Raw genomic sequence first — 15268 nt, 5'->3', positions numbered from 1 at the left:
TTATATAGGAATCTAAAAAAGAAAACAAATGGACAAAGAAAACAAAACAGAAGTAATCTCACAGGTACAGAGAACAGAACAAGTGGTTGCTAGGGAAGAGGCGTTGAGGAGTGGTCAGGATAGGTGAAGGGGGTCTAGAGGTTAAAAACTTCAAATTATAAAATAAGCAAGTTGTGGGGCATGTAATGCTAAGCACAATAACTACAGTTAATAATAGCATACTGCATATTTGAAAGTTGCTGAAAGAATAAATTAAAAATTTTTAATGTTTATTCATTTTTGAAAGAGGCAGCAAGTGAGCACAAGCAGGGGAGGGGCAGAGAGAGGGATACACAGAATTTGAAGCAGGTTCCAGGCTCTGAGCTGTCAGCACAGAGCCTAACATGGGGCTCAAACCTACAAACCATGAGATCATGATCTGAGCTGAAGTCGGATTCTTAACCAACTGAGCCACTCAGATGCCCTGCAAAAGTTCTTATCACAAGAAAAAAAATTGTAGCTTTGTATGGTGACAGATAGTAACTAGACTTATTGTGGTGATAATTCCCCAGTGTATATTGTGGTGATAATTCCCCAGTGTATATAAATATTGAATCATGTTGTATACCTGAAATAAATACAATGTTATATAAATTATACCTCTTTATTTTAAAGAGTTTGGCTTTTGTATTTTTTATCATCCTAGCTAGTGGTGAAATTATTAATCACCACTAGATCTTTTGGTTAAAAGCTGAGATGGTTTTAGTTTGTGGATGTTGACCCAAAATTTGCCCTCAGAAAGTCATTCAGTGACTTACTCAAGTTTTTGAGCTTGGGACCTGATGGAAAAAGACACAGTCTAGAATTAATGTGGGTGGCAAAGATATGAGAAAGGTATATAAAATTGGCCAGAATAATGCTGAAAAAGTTTGCTTGTGCTTCCTAAAATTACCGTTTGTTCAGTGAACTCAGTAAATTATCTCTAAAAGCCCCTCCCCCACGTGTATGTGTGTGTGTATGTGTGTGTGTGTGATGGAAGAAGAGTTTGTGGGAATGATTAGGAAAGTTTTAACTAGATAAAATAAGGAGACATAGGCAAGAAGGTAATATGCCATAGAGCTGAGTGGTATGTGAGCCGAAAAAATCTAAAATAATTTTCAGAGATTAAACAGGTTATAATACTTCCAAATGAATCTTCAGTTTTAGCCTTATCTTTTCAAAGTAATAAGTTCATGAAAAAGAAACTTGATTCTACAGCCAATAAGGAGCCAGTGTGAATTCTTGAGTAGGGTAATGACTGGTCATTATTTTTGTTATTTGTATTTCTTCTCTTGAACTCTGAGCCAATCACTTTTCCTAGGCTGGACGGGGAGGTATAGGGAAAGAAGTATATATGACATGGGAGGTGTGGAAGAAAGAACTACGTATGGGAGGTAGAGATGGCTCCTCTAATGGCTAAGAGGAAAAGAAAGGCCACCATCAGGGAAAAGACCCTCAGGGCCTCCAGAATGGCAGAGGAAACTGTTGCTTCAGAGAAGGGTTCTGGGCACAACCAATGATGATGCTAGCGGACACAGTCCCAATCCTAGCCCTATAGTCAGCATCTCTGACCATGGCAACTCCAATCCCAGTATATTTAGCTGCTGGGTCAGTGTCCCTTGGAATAGTGCCATTTCGGAAGCTGCTACTGGGGATAAGTGAGACTGGGGGAGATGGGGCTGCCAGGCTGCTGAGGCTCTCATTTGTCAGTGTTGGTTCTTTTAGTACCACTGCAGAGAGTCAGTAGTCTCAGCAGCTGGGAGATGATCCCAACCAGGGAGGAGAGGAAGATGAACTTGGCATAGGCATACATTTTAAGGGGGTGGGGGCCATGGCAAGAGAGCTGTTTTCAAATACAGAGAAAACAGAGAGGGGAAATCACAGGCTGTTTTATGATTAACCATGATTTAATATGCAGGATTATTACAAGGAAGGGAAATTGAGACATTAATCCTTTCAGGGAGGTTGTTTTAGTAATTCAGGTATGAGTAATGACAGTTTAGATTGAGTGGCCCACTGGAAATAGAAGAGATACATTGGGGCAAGAGGCATTCTGAAGATCTAATGACAAAATTTAAGAAGCTGGGGGTGGAGTCTTCCAAGAGGGGATGTCTAGTAGTTTGTTGTACTATTTGGGGATATAAATAGTTAAGAGCAGTCACACCTAAAAATGTAATAACCGAAATGATAAAGTCTGGAGAACCCTTTGTGAGTGAATCAAGGACACGGGCAAAAATTAAGCTGTGGGCAGAAATTCTAAAGAAGAAAAGACCAAAAAACCACTAGACTTAAGTATATCCTAAAACCATCAGTGTTTGCCATCTGAAGAGTGTAAAGAGAAAGACCAACTGCTGATGGGATGGGCTCACTTGAATGAAACAGAAACACCTTGTTACTTTGAGGCTAAAAGAGAGGTACACTAGCATTGAAATTCATAACAAATAATCTTTTCTAGTAGCTGTTTACTTGTTTGTTATTGGTTTTCCCACTAGAACATAAGCTCCATGAGAACAGGTACTATGTTTGTTCAGGATTATATATCCAGCAGCTAGGAAAAAAATTGATAAATATTCATTGAATGAATAAATGAGTAAACAATTGCACACTCAGATCATTAGCAGAAGATAAAGTCTGCTTAATTCTGAAACCGAGGTTTGCCCAAGAACAAAATGGGATCCTAGAGCAGCACTGTCCAATATAGCATGATGAAAATGTTCTATACACTAGCCACTGGCCACATATGGCAGTACAACCAACCAAGAAGCTGAATTTTAAATTTTATTTAACTTTAATTAATTTAACATGTTAAGGTGAACAGTGGCTATTGTTTTAGAGAGTACAGGTATATAGAAAGTCATATATGAATAGTGGCTATTGTTTTGGACAACACAAGGGTATAGAAAGACTTTGTAAGTTAAGAAAACTTGCCTCTTCTGGGCAGATGTAATCTTTGCCAGAGCAGAGACTTTGTCAGAGGCTAGTATCAGACTAAGACTTGGGAAAAGAATCAAGAATTAGCTGTTGGGGATTTTTTTAATTAATCTTTAGCCCAAGGGACAAGATGAATCTGCCAAGCTCATATGAGGTCCAGGCCAGTTCACCAGGGAAGGAGTCCAGATGGGTATTTGGGGCCAAAGCCCTAGTTAACAATAAACTTGTGTTTACTCTAAGGGTCTTCTTTATGAACATATCTGTTAGGGAACATGCTGTGCATGGTAGAGGCTTCTGTATATGACTGGAAAGAATTCAGGATTTAGGGATTTTGGTCATCTTTCTTTGTACCACAGTAAACAATAATTGCATTTGGTCATTAAAAGATGGGCTAGGCATATATAATAAACTAAAAACAAACACTCTAACACTCAGACTCACAGTATGGAAGAGAAACATTAAAAAAATTATATTCAAGTTAGTTAACATACAGTATAATCTTGGCTTCAGGAGTAGAACCCAGTGATTCATCCCAGGACTGATTCTGAAAAGTGCCCTTCTTACTGACCCATACACCCTCCAGCAACTCAAATTTTGTTCTCTGTATTTATACTTATATATTTTAAATATATTTATTAAATCAGAGAAATATTTATCATACTACATCTAATTTATATTAGATTTTTAAATATTCTACTGTGGTTTTTGTTTTAGTAGATCTACTTGGATAGTCACAGCTTGCTTAGGCAAGTATTAAAATTATTCTGATTTCCTTGAGCTTCCTGTAACTGGACTGTGGGAGGAGGAAGGATTTGTTCAGGAGTGTTCTAAATTTGCCTTGTATTCAACATTCACCCAATAATAATAATACATATCAATATCATGTATTGAACTGTATGTAGGAGCAGATATTTGGCATGTTTTCAGGCTACTTTTGGGAATAGTTTCTACTGAAGAAAGCAAAGTATGCTTCAGATCCATTCACATAATTTATGAAAGTGAATAGGGATTTCTCATAAAGGAAGAATGCTGGGCATGCTATTATATTTAGCAAGATAAAGTGTGCTGTGTGCAAATTCCCAAAGTCAGCCAGTATAGCAGAGGACAAACAGATATTAATACATTCCTGGGGAAGGAGATTAGTTCTCTAAAGAGCAAACATGCAACAAAATAGAAGATTCTCTTAGGGATTCCTAAAAACTTGGATCACCTCCCGAGGCCGACTATTTGTTTTCAGTTTTTATAAGAGAAAGTCTTTTGCAAGAACCTACTTTGTACCACAGAAAAATGTTTGAATATTGGAATCTTGAGGTTGGCGGGGGGGGGGGGGGTGGGACTTTCAAAATTATCTAGTCCTACCACCTATCTTGTGCTTGAGTTAATTTTGTACAAGCTGTGCCAAGAACTTCTAGTCAGGGCTTTAACATCTTCTGAAAAAAGTGGTCAATACTCCATCCTTTGAGAATTGAGCCATTCCGTCTCTGGGGATCTTTAACACTGAATTACTTTTACAGAATCTAATTCTGCTGCTGTGTTGCTATGTGCCTTTCCTTCATTTGTCCTACTTGTAACTAACTAACTAACTAACTAACTTCCTTCCTTCCTTCCTTCCTTCCTTCCTTCCTTCCTTCCTTCCTTCCTTCCTCCCTCCCTCCCTCCCTCCCTCCCTCCCTCAATCTTTTTCCTTGATCTTTTTCCTTTCTTCTTTCTTTCTATCCTTTTTTCTCTCTCCCCTCCCCTCCCCTCCCCTCCGCTCCCCTCCCCTCCCCTCCCCTCCCCTCCCCTCCCCTTCCCTTCCCAACAATCTTAAGCAATCTCCAAGCTCAGCATAGAGCCCAATATGGGGCTTGATCCCACAACCCTGGAGTCATGACCTGAGCCGAAATCAAGAGTCAGACATTCAACCGACTGGGCCACCCAAGTACCCCCTATTTGTAACAAATTTTATGATGACCTCTCTATAGTCTCACCCAGGACATTGAGTAAAATGTTAAAACAAATAGAACCTAGGAAAGAATCCTATGATGCTCAAAACCTAGAACTCAATTGATGTTGCTCCATTAATTAACTCCCTTCTAGGTATAGCTATTGAAACTGTTTGTGACTAATCTGCCTTTTTATTCATGTACTGAGTTTACTTACTCCATTCTGTCTATAGGATGAGTTGAAAGATCTTCTAAATGTCTCTCTGAAGGTGGTGTGTGCTAAGTGCCTACATTTTCTGTAATTCTAGGAATTATACTAAAGAAAGAAAGGCCATTTGGCTATTATTCTTTCCTCCTGAAATTGTTATGTTGGCCTCTTTGTAGCATATTTTTTCTAGGCAAGCAATACCCTAACAGACACAAAAGATTGAGAGAAGGATATTGGGAAAAGTTGAACATTCAGATAATTATTAGAGATGGTAATGGCATTTTATGAGAGTGCAAAACATAATATCAAAATGCTTTGACATATCAAGTGAGATCTACTACTTTCTAATCAGCAGAAGATTTGAAATAATTGCTGTTTTTGTTAAAACAAATCAGAATCTCCAAACCGTTGCCAATGCTTATTTCTTAAGGCCTTTTTTTTATGTCTTCCAAAGAACTGAAAATATTTAAAATCAGCAAATACACCAATGACATAAAGCTTCAGGAAGTTTATACACGTTTTGAGAAAAATAGATGAAGTGCAAAAAGATTCCTTCAGTAATGATAAATCCTTGTGGAAAGGTCAAATGAGTCAGTTGGATATTACAGTTGGTGGGTGGCATTGAAGAATTACAAGATCAATCTTTGTTTTCTTACATGGAAAATAAGAGTTGCATTCACTGTGCAACTAAACCTTTAAGACAGAATCAGTTAAAAAATACTGTCTTCTATATTTATAGTAAAACAGAAACTAACTTCCTATAAAGATATTACTGCTTCCTCCCCTCTTAAGTTGACAGATATTCTCAATGACCAGTGTGCCTTGTGTTTAAGATGTCATTATTCAGGTGACTGAGTTTCATATTAAATTATATTCTACCTGTGCAATCATTTAAATTATGTAGACATTTCTTTTGTTTCATGATATTCTATTCTGTAACTAGAAACATGAAACTTTAAGAATATCACAGTTTTAAAAACATTATTTTGGTAAATCTTTAATATGTAACTACAGAAAGGAATTTAATATGAGCCAGGGCCAAGAGAGGTTCTCAAGGTAGAAAAAAATATTTTTGGAAGTATGGATTTCATTGTGTGTGTGTGTGTGTGTGTGTGTGGTTCTAATACAGGGTGAAAATGAGAATAATCATCCAAACTCATGTATTTTTCAATTGCAGTCATGATTGCTGTAGTTTGTTACTATTTGGAACTTTAAAAAATGTCCTTTGTACCCCTCGACTTATACATCTTATGTATGTCTATCTATCTGGATTGAGTCCAAATTAGAAAATTAATAGTTTTTGGTGATCTTATTCATTTAAGATGGGACTGGAAATTCATAAGACAGGAAAGAGTTAAAATGAAGCTTTCATGGTTGAAACTTTGCAAATACAACTATGGTTTTATTTCAACATTTCATTAGAGATTTACATTCTTAGGATTTTCAGTAGCTAAAATTAATCTTTTATTATTATAATTTACTCATGTGCATGGAGACTACTAGAGACCATTTACTGAAGTTATTAGAAATTATAAGCTACCAGAGCACTTGGGTGGCTCAGTGGGTTGAGCATCCAACTTGATTTTAGCTTAGATCATTGTTCCAGGGTTGTGAGATCGAGCCCTGTGTCAGACTGTGTACTGAGCATGGAGCCTGCCTAAGATTCATTCTTTCATTCTTTCTCTCCCTCTGCCTCTCTTCCCTGCTCTTTCTCTCTCTCAAATATATATATATATTTCTTTCCACACACACATACACACACACACACACACATATATATACACACACACACACATATATATGTACTTTACAAAGTATAAAGATATATAAAGTATATATATATGTATATATACATAGATATATAAAGTACATATATATATAAAGAAAGAAGGAAATTATAAGCTCCCAAATAAAAATGTCAGGAGATATTGCCCTGTTCTATGTTATGTTACAGAATGGATGCATTTCCTATGGGTGAGAGCATTAGTATAAAGTTGAAGGAAGTCATATACTACTAATGTGTTCATCCTAGGTTCTTAGGGTGACGGAGAATTGCAATTACCATAAATATGATAAAACAATCAAAACAATCAGGTTATACTAAATCAGCCTTTTTTCCCTAACACTTTACAAAGTACAATTAAAAAATCAAGATAGAAAACAAAAATTTACTACAGCAGGTCCCAGTAATGTGTGGGACCTTGACCACCTTTCTTTCTCTCCCAAATGTATATCATGTTTTGTCTTTTTTAAAAGTCTCCCCAGTACTCCTCAAATCTCAGGAATGGAATTCATGTTTATGAAGAAAAGTCTCTCTTGGCCTGATACCTTCTTGCAGACTGTACTACATTCTCTTCTGATTTGATTGGCTCTACCAATGGACTGATTTGTTCTCATTGTGTGAGCAACTGCTATTCAGTTGGAGAAGGCGTCTCCAAGTTTAGAGGGTAGGTGCTATCAAACCAAGTGGCAATATTTTTGTTTCATTAATAGCCGATGGAATTATATGATGGGTCATGGTATAACTATGTTATAGTTCTAGGGCTTCCAACCTGTGGGCTCTCTTAGCTTTGAGGCATCTGAACTTTTGAGTTCCCTCTGCAGCTAGCACATTGAACTAGGTCAGTGTTATTAATTTTTTAAAAGTATTTATTTAGTTATTTTTGAGAAAGAGAGAAAGAGGGAGCACAAGCAGGAGCGAGGCAGAGAGAGAGGGGGACAGAGGATTCAATGTGGGCTCTGCATGAGAGCCTGATGTGGGGCTCAAACTCATGAACTGTGAGATCATGACCTGAGCCAAAGGTGCGTGCTTAACCAACTGGGCCACCCAGGCGCCCTAACTAGGTTAGTGTTTTTTAACCAGAATTGCACATCACAGTAGTCTGGGAAGCAGCCCCAATTGACATCTGTACCCAATGTATTTTACCATTTTCAGGATATACATTTTTTTACATTTTCTCATTTCTGAAATATTGATGTCGTTTTTATTATTTTAATCATGGTATAATTGCAGAATTTCTTTCTTAGCAGTGCATAAAATAATGTTCCATCTTAAAATCAGTGGTATCTTATATTCTGATATCAGAATTTCTGAGGGGGAGGATAGCTCATTGTGAGAAATTAAACAGAAATTTTACCTGTTCATCAGCTAAGTCTGATGCACACTGCTGGCTATAAATAGTTTGAACTAGCTCATAACATAATTATCCAATTAACAATAATAATAATAAACTGATCACTGTCATGTATTGATTTAATTTTCACAATAAACCTATTGGATATATATTACTATGTCCACTAAATGGATCAAGAAACTGAGGCTTAGAGAGATGAAGTAGGCTGCCCAAAGACATATAGATATTAGTAGAAGACCCAGGATATGAATTCAGGTGGGTTTGACTCCAAAGCTCTCACAACTACATTGTATATGGTTCTTAAAGTGTGGTCTGCAGATCAACATTATAAGCATGCCCTAGGGATATACTAGACATGCAAATTTTAGAGTCCTATCCCAGACTTAAGGAATAAGAAACTCTGGGAGCTAGATCCGTACTGTGTTTTAACAAGCCCTCTAGGTTATTCTGATGCATCCTAACATTTGAGAACCACTGTTATATAGTACAGAAGTCTCATGCAAAAGGAATAGGCATTGCTAATAAAGATAGGACCTAATAAAGTTTACTGGATAGCTGGCTGGCTCATATTGTAATCCTAAGATAATGCCATATTTGCAAGGTTGACTAAGCTCTTAGTTGCTTAATAACAAATAAAATTGCATTTGCTTAAATGTGCTTTAATTATAGTTCCCAGTAGACAGAACTATGGTAACAAAATATAGTAAGCTCTAATGTTTTTTGCATAATGAGCATACTCAAAGCATTTAGCACGAATGGATTACAATTCCCCATATAAGATGGGAAGACTCTCGAAGGACCACATGCCTTTCTTTTGTCTGACATCCTCTTGTCCTCAATCTTAGTCTAATCTTATTATTTCTTTTCTTCAAAAGTACAGAATACAGTATCTTGTTCCAGAAAGGAAAGGACGAACTGACAATATTCCTCCTTGTATCATCTTGGGTTGATAGATTGGTTAAATCTAGCATTTGTAATGCAGATAGAAATAAACAGTTTCTGAGCAAAAGCTGATTAAAGAAATTTAGTTGAAAAAACAAAGAACTTGCTTGCTTAGTAAAAAAATAAAAGATTGACATTAAGGAATTAAGTATCCCAAAAGGATAAATAAATTTGATTCCAAGAAGAAAAGGCAGTTAAAAAAAAATAACATACCAAAGCAACAAAGTATGGAGATGCCTGGTGAATATGATTATGTCTGCCCAACATCAATACAACTATTTGAAAAGCACAACATTCAAATAGTAATTTTTTTTGCTCTGCATGACGCAAAATAAGCAATTTCTTTTTCCACTGAATTGACTGGCTCTTGAATGCACTGTTTGACCCACAGTACTGTATTATCCTTGGTATTTCCCAGATGACTGAACTAAGTAGATGTCTTACTGTTGTTGGTGTTTTTTTTTTTTCTTTTTCCCTCTAATATGGGGAGGAGGATAATGATAATTGGAAAAGAGGAAAGCACAGCATTTGTAACTTTGTAGTGGAGATTTTAGAAGCATGAGTGGTCCTCAGCCTAGAAGACCTTGTGTTTAGCTGCAGTGACCTGCCTCTGCCTCTACAGACTTATACACACTTAATTAGCACAGATTGGTGCCTTATAAATAGGGCTAAAGTTTCCAGGGCCTTGTTTCAGATCCTGAAATGTTTCCTTTTTGGTATCTGTTTTTAACTTACTCTGATGTGAGACTTGAATCTAAACATGCACCCTGATTTAAACCCAAGAGCTGTTCCTCCTGTCTTTCTGCTGAAATGAATCTCTAGACTCCTTCCCTGTATACCCTGATCCTATGGCTGCTTGTGCTTCTGCCCAGCTAGGATCTCAGCACTGGAAGCCCAGATCACATGTACAAGCCTTGAACATTGCCTACAACCTCCAGTTTGACCAGCATTTTGGAAATTAACCCTCTTCATAGACTTATGGGGGAGAGGGAACAGTGTAGTATACTGGTTAAGTGCATCTGCTATGACTGGCCTGTAACTGAGATCCCTATTGGCAATTTGCTAATTGTGAGATTTGGAGTAACTCCGTTCTGAGCCTGTTTCCTTATTTACTTTATAGCCAGGGGTATGTATATATATATGTGTGTGTAGATAGATAGATAGATAGATAGATAGATAGATAGATAGATAGATATTCATACATATATGTATCTATGAATACATTTGGATGAATGAATGTAGATGAAAATAGAATAATATATTTAAGACAGTCTAACACATTGATTAAGAGTTCAATGCATATTTCCCATATTATTATGGCTTTTTCCCTACCCCTTGATTATTTGTTTTTAGCATTGTTACCACCCAGTCCCCTTACATATAAACTGGTTGCTGACCATGATCTCTATCCTGTTGACTAGTCTTGGCTATCCCTATCCCACAACCTTCCACAATTTGCCATTGATAGGCCAACACAGATTTAGCATAGATCAAATAACTTTTTATTTTATTTTTTATTTATTTCTGAGAGTGAGAGTGTGTGAGCAGGGAAGGGTCAGAGAGAGAGAGAGGGAGAAACAGAATCTGAAGCAGAATCCAGGCTCTGAGCTAGCTGTCAGCACAGAGCCTGATGTGGGGCTCGAACCCACAAATCGTGAGATCATGACCTGAGCTGAAGTGGGATGCTTAACTGACTGAGCCACCCAGGTGCCCCTCAAATAACTTTTTAGAAAGGGTTATTGTTGGCAACTTTGGCTTATCAGCGTTGATCTATTGAATCAAATGGTTTCCTCAGTGCAATAGGAAAAACATTTTAGGAGATTTTCTTCTAAAATTCTTTGAGAACCTTTACGGGAGGAATTGCAACACAGTCCAGATGTTTAATTCCATTGTTCGGGCTTCCTGGGTTGAATAAATAGTAGAACTCAGGGAGTACTAAAGCTTAACTATTTAATGTGGAGCCTTGCCTGCTTCTGAATTTGGGCCACTCTATTGATTTAATCATTAGTTTGGGTTTTCAAAGGTTGGCTTTGGCTTGATCTTGCAACAGCAATCAGCCAATCTAAGCAATTTGTCATCATTTAAACAAGGATGCAGAGGAAGACTGAAAAGTGGTAAATGGGTTTGGAAGTCATTGCAGCTAAAACTTGATGGAGTTGGAGGATTAGCTTATGATGGATACAGAGATGTTTTATTGACTGTGATTTAATGGCTTCACAATTTTCTTTCTATTTCTAGAGCATTTACATACTTCTGAGTTATCTAATAGATAAATCTTAGACAATGGCATTATACCATGATGATGACACAATGGTAAACTCATATATTACATCTAATGGATATCAAAGTGGTAGTTTCTCCAAGACCAATATATGTCTATGAGACATTTTCATACACTGAAGTCATAAAATACAATTATATCTGCATATGTATCCTGTGCATTTATAGGTGCACATTTAACAGTACATGAATATTTATATATTCACACACATGAATTGGGATTTATTATGAGTGCTAAATATGGAATTGTAAAGTCATGGAGGCTTAAGGAAGTTTCCTCAAGACCTACTTTTGCTTGATTGTGACTTATTAGTTTAACCTTAACCAGTTATATATTAACAGTAATATTGTCTTTGAAGAAAAAACTATTATTTCAAAGCTTATTAGGACTACATATGAATTTGGACCTATCTAAGACTATACATTGGATTAAAGAAATAGTATGTGAAATACTGTAAGTTTTTAAACACAAAGGATACTTTCTGTTTTGTGATTAAACGTGTTAAGATGCTTTCAGTCACTTTTAGAGATGCACTTATGTTTGGGAATAGAGGAAGTAATGATTTTCTAAATAAAGAGAAAATGAGGAAGGCCCATGTAGTGTGTCTGAGATTAATGTTTTTTTATTTTTCCCAAGGAGGATAGATTTAAAAGGTTTGCAGATAACGTTAGCTTGTAGAGTTCTTACTCTGGCATAGGTTACTGTTATTTGTTGAATTTGTATAATTATCTGGGTTATATATATGCTGTGTATGTGTGTGTGTGTGTGTGTATGAGAGAGAGAGAGAGATAAATCTCAAATATCTTGAGCATTGTGAATAAATGATGTAATACAAACACTTACCAGACATCCATCTCACCCATGGCCCCAGTGTAAGATAAGCTTATGGTCCAGGCATTCTGTGTTTCATGATGAATCAGTCCAATAGCAGATGGTAGTGTGAAGGAGTATCATGGAGCAAGGCTCCACTCTGTAAGTCCCTATTTTTTTCTGTTTTGGGGGAGATCCGGGTAGTAGGGTTAGGCCCTAGGAGTGACATTAAGACATTACAACAGACACTTAACAGCTCTGGTCTTTGAACAATGGGTGCTTCACTCCTTGTTCTTGCCCCGTCACTCGTCACTCTTGTTCTTCAGAGCAGGCCAGAGCCACACTGGTCTCTTCTCCCAAAGGCAATTTTATTTCTCATTAGTCTTTATTTTTTCTGAAGATCTAGGGAGAGCCCTGGGCAGCACATTATTATTTCTATTGGCCCAGTTAGCTTTGTTTTACTTGGGAAGATAAGTTTAGCAAATCAAAAGTTTTCTGGCTAAGTCATGCTGACCAATGTATTAGTATCTCCAATTATTTTGCTATTTGAACAAAGCATGTTCATTCCCTAAATCCTCAGTGTAGCAATCATGATATATATGTTTCTCTCTTTCAAGGGGAGGTAATCATATTACTTTGTAAGAAAATTTCCAGCGTACAAGCAGATACCTGTTTCCCTTTCCTTTTAAGGTGAAATAATCACAGTTAAAGAAATCTCTGTGCACCCTTACTTAATGCATAAATCTTTTCTTTCTTTCTTTCTTTCTTTCTTTCTTTCTTTCTTTCTTTCTTTCTTTCTTTCTTTCTTTCTTTTGTAGTGCATAAATCTTTTATTCTTATGGAAATATATTTTGGCCCTTGGTTTGGTTCTACCAAGTGTCATTTCCTGTTTTAATCTAACTTGATTATTTGGAGTACTTACTACATGCTACACGTTGTGCTGGGTCTGGAGCTAGGAAACTAAAAGAAATGAAACTGTCTGAAAGTAGCTCACAGTGTTGCAAGAAGAAGATTATCATTTTGTGCTCAGTTGTCTATGTGAGTAAGTGTAATGAGAAGTTTTGTCCACAGTTTACCAGGTAACACAGACAGAAGGCCCTTGGGAGATCCTCAGGAAGGGTTCCATGAAGGAGGAGCATTCTGAGCTCATTTTGAGCAAATAAGGGAAAAAGGATATATTAGTTAGAAAAAGAACTTAAAGTAGGGAGGGTCCTGGAGGCCTATTCTTATTTCACAACTATAGTAGATAAGCAGGAAAAAACTTCCTTGAAAGTTTTCATACTAAGAAGCATATTCAACAGTAGAAAAACAGATTCAAGAGTATTTGTACTCATATCACAAAAAGACTCATGAATTTGGAATAAGTCTGAATTACTATGCTTTTCTCCACAAATATAATTAAATGACTCTGATAACATTTTAATATATACAGTGCATTAAGCTAACAGATTGAGAGAGCTTCACTTATGAATATGTCAGTTATTTTTATTTATTTAGAAAATGTATTAAGAATTTAAAATTTTCTATTAAAATCTTCTCATCCTTAGTAGACCCTTCCCCCAACCCCCCAGTATATAGGGCAAATGCAAGTTGTGGCTCAACATCTATTAGAAATTCTAAAATCTGAAGTAGGTACTGATTAATGAAGCTTTCATGGTATCAATTAAAATGCCTTTTGCTCAGGTCACTGAAAACTCATTAATTGCCCCCTGAAAACTGCTTAATTGCCCCCATTCAGAAAATACTCTCCAGTCTTGATCTGATGACATTTAACAATCTCTACCAGCCAGCACATGAATAGTAGTACCTCTTTATCAGGCTACTGATTATTCTTTCCATTTGTTATTCTGCTGCATTTTGTTTACATTTTTATTTTAGCAGTTATCACAGCATTGGGAATACTTGTTGTAATGTCTCTCCGGCTCTCATACAAGTTACAAGCTCTGTGATATTTATTTATTGTTGCATCCCCTGACATCCAAATGAACAAATGGCAACATTCTGTGTTTGTTAACCTTCTCTGCACTGTTTTTGGTAAGTGGTTGTCAACTTTGGCTGCTCATTGAGGTCACCAGGGGGCTTTAAAAAATGTTGATGTTTGGGTCTTACTCCCAGAGATTCAGAGTCATTGGTCTGGAGGTGGCCTGAGCATCTGCACTTTTAAAAGCTACCTAGGTGATTCCACTGTGCAGTGAGGTTAAGAACCACTCATCTAGACCTGTGCTGTCCTGAGCACTTGATATGTGGTTTGTCTGAGTTGAGTGTAAGTGTAAATATATATACCAGGTTTTGAAGATTTAATACAAAAAAGTATAAAATATATCAATTTTTATATGATATAATGGGGTTGATATTTCAGATATGTTGGGTTAAATAAAATTTATTTAATTTATATATATATATATATTTTTTTTTTTGAGAGAAAACGTGAGCAGAGAGGGGCAGTGGGGGCAGAGACAGAGAGAGATAATCTTAAACAGTCTCCATACTCACCATGGAGTCCCAAGCCAAGCTCAGTCTCACAACTATGAGATCATTAAGAGTTGGACAGTTAACCAATGAAGCCACCCAAGTACCCCTAATTTATTTATTTATTTATTTATTTATTTATTTACATTTAACATATAATTTATTGTCAAATTGGTTTCCATACAACACCCAGTGCTCATCCCAACAAGTGCCCTCCTCAATGCCCATCATCCCCTTTTCCCTCTCCCACACCACTCCTAATGTATATTAACACTTTAATTAGTAATAATGATAACAATTAATTTAATTTCACCTGTTTCTTTTACCTTTACTAGAAAATGTAAGATTATATGTGTGACTTGAATCATATTTCTACTGAGCAGTGCTAAGCTGTATGAGAAGTTTCTTTTTATTTTATATTTTTTTTAAAGTTTATTTTTAAGAGAGGGACACAGTGTGAGCAGGGAAGGGGCAGAGAGAAAGGGAGACACAGAATCTGAAACAGGCTCCAGGCTCTGAGCTGTCAGGACAGAGCCCTGTGTGGGACTCA

At 36.6% G+C, this 15268-nt stretch overlaps 1 protein-coding gene and 1 pseudogene across 2 annotated transcripts in view; one reads left to right on the top strand and one right to left on the bottom strand.

Moving 5' to 3' along the window:
• The window catches only part of GRM8 (glutamate metabotropic receptor 8), a 747950-nt gene that overhangs the window by 257481 nt on the left and 475201 nt on the right, over positions 1–15268 (top strand). The gene's annotated exons all lie outside the window — the stretch shown is intronic.
• Positions 1400–12302, bottom strand: LOC120239498 (annotated as a pseudogene).

The sequence above is a fragment of the Hyaena hyaena genome, unplaced genomic scaffold (assembly GCF_003009895.1).
Source record: "Hyaena hyaena isolate Hyena2069 unplaced genomic scaffold, ASM300989v1 scaffold_8, whole genome shotgun sequence".
In the NCBI taxonomy this organism is placed as follows: domain Eukaryota; kingdom Metazoa; phylum Chordata; class Mammalia; order Carnivora; family Hyaenidae; genus Hyaena; species Hyaena hyaena.
Note: the sequence above shows the minus strand (reverse complement) of the source record. Positions and strands in the feature narration are given on the sequence as shown.